Source organism: Phaethon aethereus, assembly GCF_964289735.1.
Source record: "Phaethon aethereus genome assembly, chromosome: 4".
NCBI classification, from domain to species: Eukaryota; Metazoa; Chordata; class Aves; order Phaethontiformes; family Phaethontidae; genus Phaethon; species Phaethon aethereus.
The window spans coordinates 26,961,404-26,978,914 of NC_138578.1; the positions used below are offsets into that span (position 1 = coordinate 26,961,404).

At 39.6% G+C, this 17,511-nt stretch overlaps 1 protein-coding gene across 1 annotated transcript in view; it reads left to right on the forward strand.

Annotated features, from left to right (window-relative positions):
• Positions 1 to 17,511, forward strand: part of COL25A1 (collagen type XXV alpha 1 chain) — a gene marked incomplete at its 3' end in the record, with an annotated part of 329,066 nt that overhangs the window by 177,695 nt on the left and 133,860 nt on the right. The window lies entirely within an intron of this gene.

Consider the following 17,511-nt stretch of genomic DNA (forward strand, 5'->3'; position numbering starts at 1 on the left):
TTTAATTGCGTCCTGTTTCTCTTGACTGCTTCATTCAGTGCATTTTGAGCAAAGTAAAATGCTATTACAGAGGTCCTAGCAGTTGACTGCATTGTCTATCATGGAGTAATTTTCTGATAATAAATGTGATTCATTTTTCTGTCAATTTCATTCATATCTCTAGGACTTATTGCCTTAAAAATATGAAATAATGCATCTTTCTAAAATCTATTAATAATAAATTTCTTTCAGGTAGTCAGGTAAGCTGACTGCACTGTCCCACTCAAGTGACAAAATTTGTTAGTGGATGCATTTCAGAGACAATACCTATGTACAACATAGTGACTGTTAAACTGTGGTAATGATCTTATTTTAAACATTTGATAGTATAGCTTGGAGGCCGTCCCACACTGATTTGCCTATGTATTTCAGACGAAAGATGCCGAACTTTTCAGTGATTTTTAAAAAATTTCTGTTGGCAAATATAAATTGCATATCTTGAGCACCTGCAGGTAGAGAACAATTTCATAGAATCATAGAATCTCAAAATGGTTTGGGCTGGAAAGGACCTTTAAAGGTCTTCTAGTCCAACTCCCTGCCATGGACAGGGACATCTTTCACCAGATCAGGTTGCTCAAAGCCCCATCCAACCTGACCTTGAATGCCTCCAGGAATGGAGCATCCATGGCTTCTCTGGGCAACCTGTTCCAGTGACTCACCACCCTCATCATAAAAATTTTTTTCCTTATGTCTGATTTAAACATACCCACTTTTAGTTTAAAAATGTTGCCCCTTGTCCTGTCATTACAGGCCTTGGTAAAAAAACCCAAACTCCATCTTTCTTATAAGCCCCCTTTATATGTTGAAAGGCCTCAACAAAGTCTCCCTGGAGCTTTCTCTTCTCCAGACTGAACAACCCCAATGCTGTTTCTTCATAGGAGAAGTGTTCTGGGGGCTCCAGAGCTGAATGCAGGACTCCAGGTGGGGTCTCACCAGCGTGGAGTAGAGAGGCAGAATCAGCTCCCTTGACCTGCTGGTCACACTTAGAATAGACTATTTTCAGTTGGAAGGGACCTACAACGATCATCTAGTCCAAACGCCTGACCAATTCAGGACGGACAAAAAGCTAAAGTATGTTATTAACAGCATTGTCCTAATGCCTCTTAAACACTGACAGGCTTGAGGCATTGACCACCTCTCTAGGAAGCCTGTTACAGGCTTTGACCACCCCCTCAGTAAAGAAATGCTTCCTAATGTTCAGTCTAAACATCCCCTGATGCAGCTTTGAACCATACCCATGTGTCCTATCACTGGATACCAGGGAGGAGAGACCAGCACCTCCCTCTCCTTAGAAAGCTGTAGAGAGCAGTGGGGTTGCCCCTCAGCCTCCTTTTCTCCAAACTAGGCAAACCCAAAGTCCTCAGCCACTCCTCACAGGACATTCATTCCTCTTTCACCAGCTTTGTTGCCCTCCTCTGGATGCATTCAAGGACCTTCACATCCTTCTTAAACTGTGGGGCCCAGAACTGCACACAGTGCTCAAGGTGAGGCTGCACCAACGCTGAACACAGTGGGATAATCCCCTCTTTTGACCGGCTGGTTGTGCTGTGTTTGACGCACCCAGGATGTGTTTGCCCCCTTGGCTGCCACGGCACACTGCTGACTCATGTTGAGCTTGCTGTCAACCAGCACCCCCAGATCCCTTTCTGCAGGGCTGTTCTCCAGGCGCTCCTCTCCCAATTTATATCTGTGCTCAGCTTTACTCCTTCCTAGGTGCGGAATATGGCATTTGGTCTTGTTATATTTCATCCCACTGATCATAGACCAACACTCGGAACTATCTAGATTCCTCTGTAAGACCTCCTGTTCCTCAAGAGAGTCAACAGCACCTCCCAGTTTGGTATCATCCACAAACTTGCTAGTTCTGCATTCAGCTCCTGCATCCAGACCATTGATAAACATATTGAACAGAATTGGCCCTAGAATTGAACCCTGAGAAACATCGCTGGTGACCAGTTGCCAGCCAGATGTAGCCCCATTCACTACAACCCTTTGAGCTCTGTCCTTCAGCCAGTGCTTCACTCAGTGCACCATGAACCCGCTCATCCCACAGTTGGACAACTTGTCCAGAAGGATGCTGTGAGGGGCAGTATCAAAAGCCTTACTAAAATCCAGAAAAACTACATTCACATCCTTCCCTTCAGCCACTAGGTGGGTGACCTTATCATAGAAGGATATCAAATTAGTTAAACAGGACTTTCCTTGTGTGAACCCATGATGACTGTGTCTGATGATTGCATTATTCTTTAAATGCCTTTCAGTAGTACCCAGTATAATCTCCACATTTTTTTCCAGGAACTGAGGTTAGACAAACAGGTCTGTAGTTCCCTAGGTCTTCCGTAACACCCTTTTGGTAAATTGGAACAACACTGGAACAACACTGACCTCCCAGTCATCAGGGAACTCCCCACACTCCCAAGACCTTTGGTAGGTGATTGAGAGGGGTCCTGCCATAACATCCACCAGGTCCTTCAGTACTCTGGGGTGAATACAAGTCCCATGGACTTGTGAACATTCAGCTGATACAGCAGGTCTTTGTCCACAAATGGAAAGTCACTGTTTCCACACTCATGGTCCTCAGACTCAGGGGACCAGGCAAGCCCAAGGTCTCTCAGCACTATTAAAGATTGAGGCAAAAAAAATGCATTGAATGCCTCCACTTTTTCTTCATCCCTACTAGTCAGATGACCATCTTCAACAAGTATGGGTCCAATGTTTTCTTTAGACCTTCTCTTGCTATTAACATACTTTAAAAAAAAGCCCTTCTTGTTATCTGTAACAACACTGGCCAGTTTCAGCTCTGATTGAACTTCGGCCTTTCATGTCTTCTCCCTACATAAACGAACCACAGCTCTGTACTTTTCCTACAAAGCCTGGCCTCCTGTCCAGAGTTCATATAATTTCTTTTTCCTCTTGAGCTCCATGAGGAGTTCCCTGTTCAGCCAAGCTAGTGTTCTGCCCTGCTTGCTTGACTTGTGACACTTCTTTTTATGCAGCCAATTTCAGTGCTTTTCCCTGGCCATCTTCTGTAGCTGCAGAGTTTTCTGAGAAATGTTACCATGAAACATTACCATAATGAAACATTATCCAATGCCTGTCTTTGCTATTACAAGTAGGTGAGGAATCGGTCATCAGTATCAAGAAGCCTGCTTGGTTATACTGAAAGCATTACCAGGTTTCAGAGTATGCATTCCCATTTCACTTATATTGCTTAATCTGTGTAGGTGAGTGCACAAGTGTGTGGAAAAGATGGAGTGAAAAGCTCGCTAAAAAAAAAACCAAAACTTTTTTGCTTATCATCCAGCTGTGAGCTCTGTATACAAAGATTGTGATTGAAAAAAAAGACCCACAGTGACAACAAACCAGCCCTTAGGCTCTTAGGTCACGACTTCTGTGGAAATTAAATACCTTTGGTGTTCCTCTTTCCGATTAATGACCTTAACGCACAAGGTAAAGTTTATGTTGTGCGAAGAACAAAAGCCTCGTAAATTTAACTTCTTGGCCTAATGTAAGTTGGGAAAATGAGTGAATGTATTAGCGATGGACTAATGCATGTTTTGAAGGCTCCACAGGGACAGTTTGAAAATATAATTTTCTTTAGAGCCTGAAGGCTCAGTCCTTTCTTCTGGTCCAGCTGTTGTCTTGAAGAGATTTGTTGTGGGTTCTGAAGACAATAAAGGTTCTTGGAAGCCATGTTGTTGAAATTGCTGGGTCTAACATTGGCATTGTTATGGGCAAACTGTAGTCCGAATGCATTTCTGTGCATCCACGCAACCATCTATGCATGCACAGGCAAACATGTGCCTTCAGTAGTGCTTAGCACTGATTGAACACTTCTTGCTTGAAAACGGCTGGGAATAGAATCTGGCTTTGGTTCTTGAAAGTCGTCACTTGGCTGGTTGTTTTGGCCTTTTCAGTTACAGCCATATCCTACTGCTTTGAATGGGAAATACGTAACAGCAAGTGCAATGCACTTTAAAAGTACTTATACAGTCCTGTAGAGCTCTATGAAAAGGCTATTAGTGTTTAAAGTTATTTCTCTAGAGTCCTATTTAACTCCTGCAGAAACCTTATTGCTTTAATCTTTATTGGATTTTATAGGATATTCTGTGAGGATAGTGAGGTATATCTGCCACATAGCCTAAAAAAGCTCTTTGCTCAATAGGCCAAAACATAATCTTGTGGTCTCACAAAAGCTAGTGGCTGTTTTCACCAGGAGTTAGGTTTTCACTGTCATGTGTTAATTCTAATTTTAAAGGGACCTTAAGAAATAATAATAATAACATGAAAAGGAATCACAGTGAGAAATTTAAGTTCCTGAGAAGATATGGTATCAAAAGTCAAGAAAATAAGCTGGACTTACTGCTAATGAGTAACACAGCTATTAAGGGGTTTATAAGACCGTGATTAATTGCTTATTATGTAAGGCACCGTGAACACACAGAAAGTGTACACTGGTATAGCTCTTTTTTTTTTCTGCTCATTAAGAGCTTTGTATAACAGAGAGTGACCAAATTCAGAGTTGTTACTCTTCCAACTTGAGTTTAAAATTGAAATAGGCTATCACATCTTCTTAAATAAGAGAGAACAAAAGAATGCACAACATTAGAGAATGAGAACATAGGCATTTGTTGCAGGGGTTTTGTATGACAATGTCACTTCAGAAATAATACTAGAACCTGAAAATCAACAACAAAAATAAAACAAAAACAAAAAACCCCACAACACCACCACCCCCTCCCTCCCGCCAGCAGCTCGTGAATGCAGTGAAAGAAGCCAAATACACAAACCATGTAGTGCTCTGCAGGGGAAAAAGAATGTTATAAACTGGTTGAATGGGTAGAAGTTATTTACTGTTTTCCATTGAAAAACAGAAACAGTCAGGGAAAATTTTTCCTACCCCTTCTTCCAAGCTGGGGTACAGATCAAGCTCAACATCCAAGTAAATCATCTGCACTTATGGTGGTAAAGCTGCACTATCTTCAGAATAAAGTGTCACAATATGAAGATACCCATATAGTATTGCTTCATAAAAGAGGGGATCAGGGAAATTTCTCCTACATCTTTCCATGGTGTCAGTCTGCAGAGCACCCGATGTATTTACAAGACTTTAGGAGCTGTGGAGCGTTATGGCTGCTCTGGGTGACCATGTGCCTTGTATTAAATCCCATTTCTCCTAACATCCTTTTTTCATCTTGAAGAAATATGGACAGATTCCTCTCTTGCAGAAAAGGATGCGTCTAAATTGGAGATTGTTCTCCTGTAACTGTAAAATATAGTCACTTGCTCAAACCTGAAATATAGGTCTTTGAAATTTCACCTGTCGTTTCATTTAAAATTTTCCTAGCTCTTGAAAGACTGACTTACCTCGGAATGGTGAAAATAACAAACTGGCAAAGCATAGTACTACAGGTAGAGAATTTCAATTATTCTTTATACTGTAATAATTCCTTCTAGCTTAGAAAATGTCTTTATCATCACGCTTCTGATTCTTGCACCTGTAAAAATATGTCCCAATATACCATATGACAAGCTGTTCTCCTGATATGTAAAGAATTTTGGGTTGTTAGAAGGCTCCGATTCCCCCTTGCCCCACTTTCTGTTCCTGTGTTACTAAAAGCAAAGAGAATTCCAGGTAGAACAGAAAAGGGCCGTGAGGGATTTGAGTTTGAAGCAATAGGCCTGGTGCATAAGAACATGAAAACTACTGTTGTGAGAAATTGGAAAAAGGCATTTTATTGTCCTACTGTGTTGCTTTGTTTTTGTCAGTGCTTCATATTTCATTGTTTCTGCTGGGTCTCCACCTCACGACTGAGGCTGTGTAGGCAAATGTGTAGTAAGTAGCAGTGTAGCATAGACCCTCCCCTCTTCCTCCATCCTTCCTTTCATATCATGAAACTCAGGTGTAGTTATATGGGTCAAATCTCCTGTGCAGTTTGGAAAGAGCACCTTTGTGTAAGACAAAGCATTGAGCTTTAATTCTTTCTATTCCATGCAGCAACCAGGCAAGGCTATGTTTGAGGGCTCCTTCGTATTGCAGCATGGCTCTCCCTTCCCAAACGTCCCTTGCCCACTAAGTTTGGTATTGACGAACTTCGTCAGGGTATGCTTGATCCCATCATGCAGATCAGTTATGAAGTTATTAAACAGCATTGGGCCCAATATCAGTCCCTGAGGGACCCCACTTGTGACAGGTTGCCACATGTGTCGTAGATGTTGGTATAGACGTCAGTGTGTGATGAGAACAGAGCACACAGTGGTAGGCTACTGTGGGCTAGTGTGAATCAGTGTAGTTTAGATTAACAGCTGATGTCAGTTCACAACGATACAACCCCATATATGTGTCAGATAAACACAGAATTATAACTGATGGCAGATAGATACCATAGGTGTAATTTAACAACTGAATGTCTTTTTTTCAGTATTTTCCTCTGCAGCTTTAAGAATTACCCTCTCTTTCATAATAAAGCACGTATAGGTAGAGAAAGGAATTAAGCCGGTTTGTCATTTATTTGACAGTATACATAAATTTCTGGTCTCTCTAGGCTACTCCACTGAGTTCAGCTTGGCAGCTAAGCAGTTGGTATGCAGAAGGCTGTAGTTATGATTTTCAAATATATGCTTTGGCAGACAAAATTAATGCTCAAACTGTACCTAAGATCGTCCATACTTGCCTTTCTTTGGGCATGCAGCTTAAAGTTTCCCAGTCATTTCCTCACAATGTATGCTATAACTCTCCAGTATAACAGAAATAGCTTTATTTTATAGCAACAAACTACCTTGGAGCAAAATTTTGTGTTCCAAATGTTTTCCCACTATATTCATAGATAGGAATTGTGATTCTAGGCCTTGTTTCTCAATTTGTGTTTGACAGTTGCACGTGGATGTAGAGTGAGTAACCAGCGATAGCTAAAAATGCCTCTTACAATTTTCCTGAACTGTTGCTTTCTCACAAGAAGTTTTGAGATTCAGAGAAAATGTTAAATCACTTACAGTAGAAATCCTGTGTTTAATTACTGTTTAAATCTGTCACAAATGGGAAGGGAAATCCCAAACCATCCTATAAGAATTCTTAAGTCATCAATTTCCTCATCTTGAAGGAAGGTGGTGAACATGGTGCTGTAATCTTTCATTTGGACTTAGGATATAGCTGAAAGACATGTAAAACTTTACTACCCATACAGCTCTTGGATGAATATTCCTATGTAGAATTCTAAGTGCGTTCTTAATCCTAGCTGAGGTCAAGGAGTATGAAATTTCACTGAAGAAACTTGTTCCTAAATCATTAGACTAGGTGGTTGGGTTCTGGGATTTCCAGAAAGTGCAGGATAGAAGGGTTTTCTCGAAGGCTGTTTGGACGCCTGCTTCCCCCTGCAGTCAGCGTTCAGTTCCCATGTATGAGAGAGGCGATACGAGGAGGGGAACAACTGTTGCAGGTGGGCACCTGACCTGGTTCTTCTTATAAAGCTGAATGAGGAATATTTTCCCTACAAGGAATCAAAAAGTTACTCCATATGCCTGTAGTGGGCCCACACTGCTTAGCATCATCCAGTAATTACACCAGAAATTATTTGGCTAACATTTGTCAAGGTAATAAGATTCTCAGCTCTATGTTTTGGGGTTTCTTTTTTAATGACAGAAGTTAGTTGGTAGAACAAAGTCTTGAAGTATTTTTTCACTATTCCTAGGGATCTTTGGGGATGGGCACATTTAGTGTGCATCTTGCCTGTTGCATCACAAGGAAAGTACTAGGGTGTTGTTTGGACTGTCCTTGTTTTCATTTTCTCAGCTACATATCAAAATCAAGATTATTTAAAGCAGTTTCTGAGGGCAAACATACTTGTCTGGTAGGAAGGATTTATACAAGCAGTGTGGAATGTCAACTGGAAGTTTTTTCTGTGACTGTGTAGGATATAGACCATAAATCACCCTTGCAAAGTTGTGGGGTGGTTTTTTTTCCTCTCTTTAGCTTAAGGTAAAGCAATTAACATTTATTATTTTTGCTAATATTGAGATCTGCACAGTGCTGATGATCTAACAGAGGACCATTGAACTAAGAATTCTTTTTGGATTATTTCATACATATTCATGGTAGCTATTCCCAGTATAAATGAGGGGAATTTAACTCTCTTCTGCTTTGCCTCACAAAAGGAGCGTGATGAAAAACAGTCATGCACCTGAGTGCTCTTCACCTGAAAAGAATACTACATTTTTAATGTAGAAATCAGTTTCTTGCTGCTACATGATATGCTTACCAAAATAAATGGCTGCTTGCTCCTGTTTGGAAGGCTGGAATTCTTAGCAAGTAAAGTAAAAACAGGAGAAATTTGGAAATAGTAAAAATCACTCTAGTCTTTCTGTAATGGTTCCTCATTTTACCAGATAAATTGTGGCTCAGCTAAGCAAAAGTAAGGGTAGATTCTTCTAGTTTTGTTCATGCTGAACAGCACTTACTCAGAGAAGCATTCCCCAAAATAAGTACTACTTACTATTGAGAGGGTGTCGTGGTTTAACCCCAGCCGGCAACTAAGCACCACACAGCCACTCACTCTCTCCTCCCCACTGGGACGGGGGAGAGAATCGGAAGAGTAGAAGTGAGAAAACTCATGGGTTGAGATAAAGACAGTTTATTAGGCAAAGCAAAACAAGGAATTCATTCACTACTTCCCATCGTAGGCAAGTGTTCAGCCATCTCCAGGAAAGCAGGGCTCCATCATGTGTCACGGTTTCTTGGGAAGACAAAAGCCATAACTCTGAACATCACGCCTTTCCTTCCTTCTTCCCCCAGCTTTATATGCTGAGCATGACATCGTATGGTATGGGATATCTCTTGGGTCAGTTGGGATCAGCTGTCCCGGCTGTATCCCCTCCCAGCTTCTTGTGCACCCCCAGCCTTCTTGCTACTGGGGTGGCACGAGAAGCAGAAAAGGCCTTGACTTCGTGTAAGCACTGCTCAGCAATAACAAAAACATCCCTGTGTTATCAACACTGTTTGCAGCACTAATCCAAAGCATAACTCCATACTAGCTACTGTGAAGAAAATTAATTCTATCCCAGCCAAAACCAGCACAGAGGGCAAAGTGGATTTGAGACGTCAAGTGGATTTGGGACCTTTGCGGACAAGAAGACAAATTGTGGTATTAAGGAAGTTCTGTATTTCTCAGTACACAGATTTTTGTGAAACAGGGGTTGTATCACTATACTGGAATTTAAGGCTTACATTAAAATTCCTATTTTAGCTCAGTAGGATTAGACATGTATACTGAGTTTTTGGCCTCCAGCAGTTAGAATGATCTTAGTTTGCCACTTGCAGTTAGTTTCAGAGGGTGATGTTAACAATGGTACAGTTGTACGATCCCTCCATCGGCGAGAGTGAAGGTTGAAAGAAAGTGCTCCAAAACCACCAAGAGTAACATACAACAGGTCAGTAGTTTTGTCATGTATAACGTAGTATTTACATTCCTAGTCATTGTGAAAGTGCGAGTCCAGGTTCATTTTTTTAAAATAGTAATACTCCTCCTGAGTGAGGCTTTGGTTTTGGTTCAGGTAGTCTGACTGATTACCCAGTCTCTGAAGAGAAAATGACCTCAACATTTCCACTTCTAGCTGTGTGGATCAATTTTTGTAATCCGCTCTGCATATGATAGATCTTTCATTTTAGGTCTCTGTCCTTAGGGTATGTAAAGTGTAATCTGGTATTGCCATCACATACAAATTGTTTCTCCCTAGATGGGAATGCAAAGAAATACATTTTTGTTCTTCATGCTGTCACCAACTTCTGCAAAAAACCTTTTATAATCTTGAAAACCAGTTATGTCAGAAGACATTAATGAAAAAGTTTTATTTGGATGTATTCATGTGCGGATCCACAAAACTTAAAGGAATAGACTAGAGATTTTGAAATTAATGGACTAATACATTAGTAAATGCTTTGGGATTTTAAAAGCTGTTTCACTGAACTATGTTGTGCCTTTGGATTCACCTGTTCAGCTCTGGTGAACTTAAATTTAACTTGCATAATTTGACTGAAATTAGAAAACAGGTGAGAGGAGCACATGATTTTCTGGAGTATGGCTCAGAAAGGCACAGGTATGAAATACTTGGATTTGCAGGTTTTCTTGGCTGGGGGGGTAGCCCGTTCTATACTGTACACTGATCTGATTTTGGTAACTTTTGTTTCCTTGGTTAAACGTTTTGTTGGTTGAATTTGCTTGTTTCTGTTTGTGCAGCAGTTGTCGAGGAAGAAGGAAAGACTTCTTTCTGACTATACAACAGGACACTGGCTCTACTTGGAGTTAAAAGGGGATTTCAGAATCAAAGTAGAAAGATCTCTGAATTTGTTTCTAGATAGACGAGCATCAAAAAGTAGATGTATGAGTGTGAAGAAACCTAGTAGCTTTTTGTAAATAGCTTGTGGGGGAAAACAGGCACCAACACAATGGGAAGATTTTGTAGAGATGCACTTTTTTTCTCCAATGTACAAAACCAAACAAAAAAAACCCTCCCCCAAATCCCCCAAGAAAACCACACACACACAAAAAATCTGCTTCTTTTCACATAAATTTCAAAAATACATAAATGGAATTTGTCATAAGAGAAAAAGAATTGTCAGGAGAAGTTGTTTGAAAGTTGGGCCTGTGTATACTTTCACCTACAAAAAAAGAAAAAACTGCAGAAGAAACTTGAAGCAGCATTGCTGGTGAGGCTCTGAACAAAAATGACAACGTTCTTCCAGCACCCTCTCAGCAGCCTCTGTCGAGCCTGTTACAAGCAAACTAAAATTCCCTTTAGGCACTCCATCTAGCTGGTGAACATAGGGCTCCAGGCTTTCCCCTTCATGGCTGCTTTATTGTACTGGCTCATTCTTGACTGAGTTTCTTTTCTTCCTCCTCTGTTTTTTGCTCCGTTTCCTTACCCAACAATATGGTTTCTAGGTCCCTCAAATGTTTTGGCAGCCAATATGGTGCTCTTTCAAGCATCTGCTTACTTCTGATAACACTTTTTCTTTTTTTTTTTAATGTAAGGTTCAGCATTTTCCCTCTCTTTAACCCCTTTAATGTTTGCTCTTGAGTGAAATACTGAAAAGCAGAAAGTTCTTAAGTTTTCCCAATAATCTCTTCTAAAAATACTGGCACTGACAGAAAGGTTATCCCATCTCAGACATTATCTTCTATCCAGATAGTATTCCTTGTCATCTTCCAGGCATGAGTTACACCTGGGCTTACAATAATGAATACACAACTTCTCCTCTCGCTTTTCTTCCTCATCCTCCATACTCTTGTGAGTGGGTCAACATGCTACTTTCAACCTCCCCATGAACTTCCAAATGTTACACATTGGGTATAAATTGCAGTGTCCATTGTTTTGCTTGAAAGGCTGTTAGGTCTGAGGTCAGTGGGACAGGACATTAAGACAGTAAACGAGGTGGCATTCAGCTCCCCAGTTAAAATGATATAACTAGTAAAAGTATGGACTTCGAAATGAAGATGCTGTATGCCTGTCTGAGCACTTTATGTGATTTATAATCTTTGTTATTACATGCTTAATGATTTTGTTTTCACAGTCACAGTAAAAGACATTTATTCTGGAAACCAAGTTTTGGTACTGATCATGCCAAGATTTATGTGAAAATTTTTCTTCGAGGACTAGAAATAATCTTTTCTTAAAATTCAATTTTTTTCATTGCTACATCCTACTACATTGCTACATGCTACTGGGGTTTTTAGTCTGGACAAAAGGAAGCTGAGGGGAGACCTTACCACTCTCTACAACTACCTGAAAGGGGGTTGTAGCGAGATGGGTGTTGGTCTCTTCTCCCAAATAGCAAGTGATAGGATGAGAGGAAATGGCCTCAAGTTGCAGCAGGGAGGTTTAGATTGGATATTAGGAAAAATTTTTTCACCGGAAGGGTTGTCAAACATTGGAACAGGCTGCCCAGGGAAGTGGTTGAGTCACCATCCCTGGAGGTATTTAAAAGACATGTAGATGTGGCACCTAGGGAAATGGTTTAATGGTGGACTTAGCAGTGTTAGGTTTATGGTTGGAGTCAATAATCTTAAAGGTTTTTTCCAACCTAAATGATTCTATGATTCTACATTCCTCTTCGCATGCTAAATTAGGGAAATAGAACAGGTGGTGCATCATTAGAAACTGTATGGGGAAACATTTCAGGAAGAATGAATGAAAAAGGTTTTAGTGCATCTCTGAATTCTGCTTTATTTCCTGGAATGAAATAAACTTTTAAAGTGTGCTTCTTACAGTTTTTCCGTAATGATTTGTGCTTTTTGAGAATTTACCGGTTCCAAGTCATTTTGGAGGGGACACGGTTGTATGCAGCACCATTAACGTTTAATGAACGGTTTAGGTCACAGTGTGTTTAAGACAACAGTAGTGTCTTCAAACTTGCTGCATGTGTATTTGTGCCTTTCAAATCTGGTAGGTACATGACAGAAGTAACTGAACGGGCTTGCGTGTGCAGAATTTTGTATTCCAGTATTTGAGCACATATGGCAGCGCATAGCTGAAAGCACCTGCTTTGGAGTTTAAGTTTTAATGCAGTGCATCTGCACAATTTTTTTTGTGTGTTGTATTCCAGATGGAAATACTGCATTTATGGACTAGGACTAGATATGAACTTTGGTGTTTTGGTTATCCTGGAATTGTTCAAAGAAAGCTTTCTTTGACCACATCATAGTCTAAAGAGATTGGGGGGGTTAATCTATGTATTCATAAACACTTCAGTACCTTGGCTTTTAGTTTTGTTCTCTTTTAAACCCTTTCTAACTGTTCTCCTCTTTTATGGAGATGTATCCACTCTGATTGATCTCCTTTGTTATAAGTCGAAAGGGAAGTATCTCTGTGTCAGCCGTATCTTTTTCTTAGTTCTCGTGGAGCCCCATTCCAAACACGTGCCTCTATAGGCAGATAAAAGGAGCATGATGGTCAGATTCTTCTATCCTAATGGAGCAAAAATCAATTTACGTACCTGCTCTTGAGTTTTCCTAATCTTCCAAAGCTGATGGTTCCACCGAGGGAAGGTAAAAAATTGGCCTCTGAAGGTTAGTTCTCTGTGATACTGTGTTATTTACCAAAAGACTGTATTTTTATTTTTCCTTAATGGACCTCATTTCCCCTGAAAAGAGAAGATTTGTAGGGGGGAAAAAAAAAGAGATTGACTGAAAGAAGTGAGATGGATTTTTTTCATATTCTGTAAAGCCATCAAAACACAGATAACAAGAAAGATTGTTCTTTAGTAGGGCTTCAGTGAGCAAATGGATTCACTTCCATGGTGGTGTGAGGAGACAGAATTATTCCAGGAGAACAAAAATCTAATTCATCAAAGTCATCATGCCACAGCTGTTACAACAATCTATCTCCCGCTGAATGCTAGCCAGCTAATTTTTGAGAAGTGACATTTTTCACAGTTTATTGTTTTCTCATCAACATGGCACCAACCACATCAAATATATTCACACAATGATGTTGGCGTTGATGAATTAGCCATGTGCTTTCTATTTATGGATACAGGAGTTTCAATTTCTTCAGGAGAAATGAGAACTTTTAGGTAGAATGTAGGAGGTTTCTCTGTGGTCTGTGTGTATGTTCCCTGAGTTCACGTACTTGTTAAGCTATGCTGGGATTCAGTAGCATAATGAAGTATTTTTATGGAAACACACAGTTCTGCAACCCTTCACAAGACTGTCTTTATGGATGGGTGAAACATACGAGATCACAATTTTAATACAGTTCATTTTTTAAGAGCAGGCAGTTACAGTGTGCTGTTTCTCAAGTCAATGTACCATATATGATTCGCCAAGACTAGGCAGGTTCACTTTACAATTTTCTTTTTATTTTTCCTCCTGAAGAAATATCTGAATATCACCTAGGTATTTAATACTTGGAGTTTTAGTCTACAGTAAACAATGTTAGTCAGTGGTAAACAATCAGTTTAAAATGAACCCAAATAAAACAGAGTCCACATGACTGTTCTTTACTATAACTTGAATGGGGAATTACTATGTTGCTCTTATTCTTTCTCAGGTCAACAGTAGTTTCCCTTTGCAGTAATTTGTCAGGCAGATGTGACCATACAAACATTGCAGACGCTGATGAGAGGTATAGGCTACAAGGAGATAAACAGTGTTTGTCTGGAAATAATCTTCTTGCTAGTCTGATGTATGAATACAACAAAGGTGCTTTGCAGTTTGGGGTTCACAGCCATATTTGGCCCTTTTTTCCTATATACTTGTGATGTGTGCAATGTTGGCCGTGATAAACAGAAGGATGTCTGCCTACAGTCTTTTAGAAGAGTTCCTTCCAACTTAGATCTGCCGAGTCCTTTCTTATGGGCTTTTACATATATATTTCAGCAGAAAGAGCAGTCATAGTGTTCAGATACTCAAAAATGCATCTGCACCACAAGAAACTGCCTGTCAGATTTCCTGCATAAACTATAAAAATAAAAAGTATCTCGGCAATTATTTTTCAGCTGTGAAATATGCTTTTGAAAAGCTGTGACTGTAATTTTTCTTGCATAGAACTCTTTGTACTCCCTTATTGTTACCATATGTGACGCTTTTTTTGTAGTTCAGCCACTCTCTGGATAGCCAAACTCTGAACAATTTTTCTGTCTCCAAATTGCTTATTTCTAGACATAACCAGTCCATCTTAAAATTGCAAAGGAGCTATTAGAGTGTTCAGACTGCATGTAGGACTTCTGGCTGGGAGTCTTGTAATCTAAAGTGATGTTGCTCCAAGGAAAAGTTTTGGAGACTGTACCTGGCATTTCTGGTTTATTTTGGAATCTTTAAAACTATCCCTCATCTTCCATCTTGTTCCATTATTGATGATTTCCATCATCTAATTTAGGTTAATGTGGACGCTAGAGACACCATGAAATTCATAGCTTCAGGTCTCATGTAATTTTGTTTCTTGAGATTCAAAGAAACTAAAAAGCATGAAAAAATACAAACATTTTCTTTTCTGTAACAAGAACAGCAAAATATGTGTAAGAATCCTGCCAGTTTTGCATGGCAGCTTACTGTTAGCATTGGCTTATTGCTTTACATGTGCATGCTGCATATTTCTCTACACTGAAGGCATTACACTTGACAGGTGGTTTAAAAGATAAATTAGGATAACTTCTGATTTCCTTTATGCTCGTGAACTGAAGTCTCAGTACCAAGAGCCTAGTCTAGGCATGGTGTAGCTGTTCTGGCTGGAGGTGTAGTCTGGAGCCTTAATCATGATGCTGCTATTCTTCATTCTCCAGGTTTTATCTGGGCCTTGCTTTTGAGTCTCTTCTATATTTGCAGGGTGTGCTTTGAGATCCTTGTTGGCTTGATAAAAGCAATTTTGTAGGAGTTTTTGATGAGAGAGTTAATACATGGCTTGCAAGCAAATGAGAGATTCCTGGAATTACACGATGAGGCTGTTAAGGACTTAAGAATGCTCTTTCTTTCCCTCTTTCCCTCTCTCCCCCCCCCCCCCCTTTCTTTTTCTCTTTCTTTCTTTCTTTCTTTCTCTTTTTCTTTCTCTCTTTCTTTCTCTCTTTCCCTTTCTTTCTCTCATTCTCTCTCTTTCCCTTCTTTCCTTCCGTCCTTCTGTCCTTCCTTCCTTTTTAACTGAATGTAGTTTTTCCATTGAAATAAAAAGTGTGGTGTATTAGGGAGTGTAGTGTCTTAATCTTGAATGATTAATTTTGCATCAGTGTTTTGAATGAGTCTAGAAGCAAGATGTTGTTTCTGAAGGCTGAATGAGATAAAGGCTCTCGCAGTTCAGATGGGACTCATAACTTGCTGGTCAAGAAGATCAAGCAGCCTAGCAGTGCTGGGAATTTTGTTGGGTTTTTTTTTAAAAAAAAAAAAAAGACTTAATTTAAAACTCTAAATCCTTACCTTGGAAAACGTTTATACTTACTTTGCAATCTCTCGGCGATGATCCATCTAGCTGAGTTTTATGTCTCAGGTAGTAGCTAATATGAGCTGCTTGAGGGAAGACTTGAGGAAATTCTGAAATGGACTTCTTTGAAAGAGCCTTGTAGTGCTTCATTTGTCTTTGTCAATAATTTTGCTTTATGTGGTAAACAGATTTTAGACAGCAGGCTCATCTTTCTTATACTCTTGTAGTTCATTCTTTTCACAGTAAAGTTTTCTCCAACCCAAATGATCTGGATTATTTTGGATTTTTTTCAGTAATGTTCTGATTGTGGGCCAGAGTGACTTGTTGCAGGTTGATTTAGTGAACTACTTTTTTCTCCCAGGCTTGGAGCAAGTGACTTCTGTATCTGGGCTGCTTGCTTACATTGCTCTTAACAGCAATCACTTGCAGCCATTGAAAAAGAATGAATAATATTTCATCAGTGGGAGAAATTCAGCTAGCCAGCAAGCTTATCAGGCGCATTGCCCACATAAGCTCTAAACCAAACTTCACTAAAAAGAAATCCCATCAGACTTGCTAGGAGTTATATATCCTTGCTAGGAATACTATATTATGTCTAATTAAAGTCAACCTTGATAAAGCTGTAATTAACCAAAGGAGAGAAAAAGAAAGCCATGGAGATCCATCATTTTAACGGTATCGTGATGAGGAAACCGGACAGTTGTGGGTTTTTTAACTTCTATCAATCTTGAACTAAAATAGGTGATTTGAACAGACAATATGTTATCTTTCACCTTACCTGAACTTAGTGGTCATGATCTACAAACCTTCTGTGTGAGACAGGTTTTATTTTTTTTTCCACATAGGTATTTTTAAACTCAGTCTGACATAGTGACTGGCATGCAGCTCATACAGCTGCTGTAAAGCTAGATTCCTGCTTTCTTGTGAATCTTCTGTTGTATATGTATTGACATAAGAAATTTCCAGCAGCTGCAAAGTTAACAATTTAACAATTGAGCTTACTGTAGATTGTTTAGGAATGTGGATTAATTTAGTCACATGATTTAATCAGATAAGAGTTTCTGAATTCTGAAATGCTGCTGTAATAGTCTAAATTATTCTATCTTATAACTGTCAAATGGGTGATCTAAAAGATATTTTTAAAATGACTGGAGGATACCTTAAAATGTGATTTCTAATTTTTTTTTTTTTTTGACAGCTGAGTGCCAAATCACACTCTTATTAAGGTTAGTGTCAAAACTCACTTCTAATTCAGTGCACTACGAAGTGAGTCCAGAAAACACTTGTATGCTGCCAACTTCAACTATGGCATTGTTTTGTCTTGCTGGCTTTATTTCTTGGGCCAACACTGGCTGTCAGGAATGTTGAAATAACCTCAGCCACTTCTTTGTGCCATGAAATAAGTTCCAGTAAATTCAAACGCAATCTAGCACAGTGTTACTGGGGCTCTGTTCAGTTTTTTGTATTCATGTATGTCTCTGAGATGCAGACGTTTCTGTATTAATTCTGTGTATGCTGAGCATTTCAGACACCTATGGTCTGCATTGGGAGAGAGATTTTTTCCAAAATACT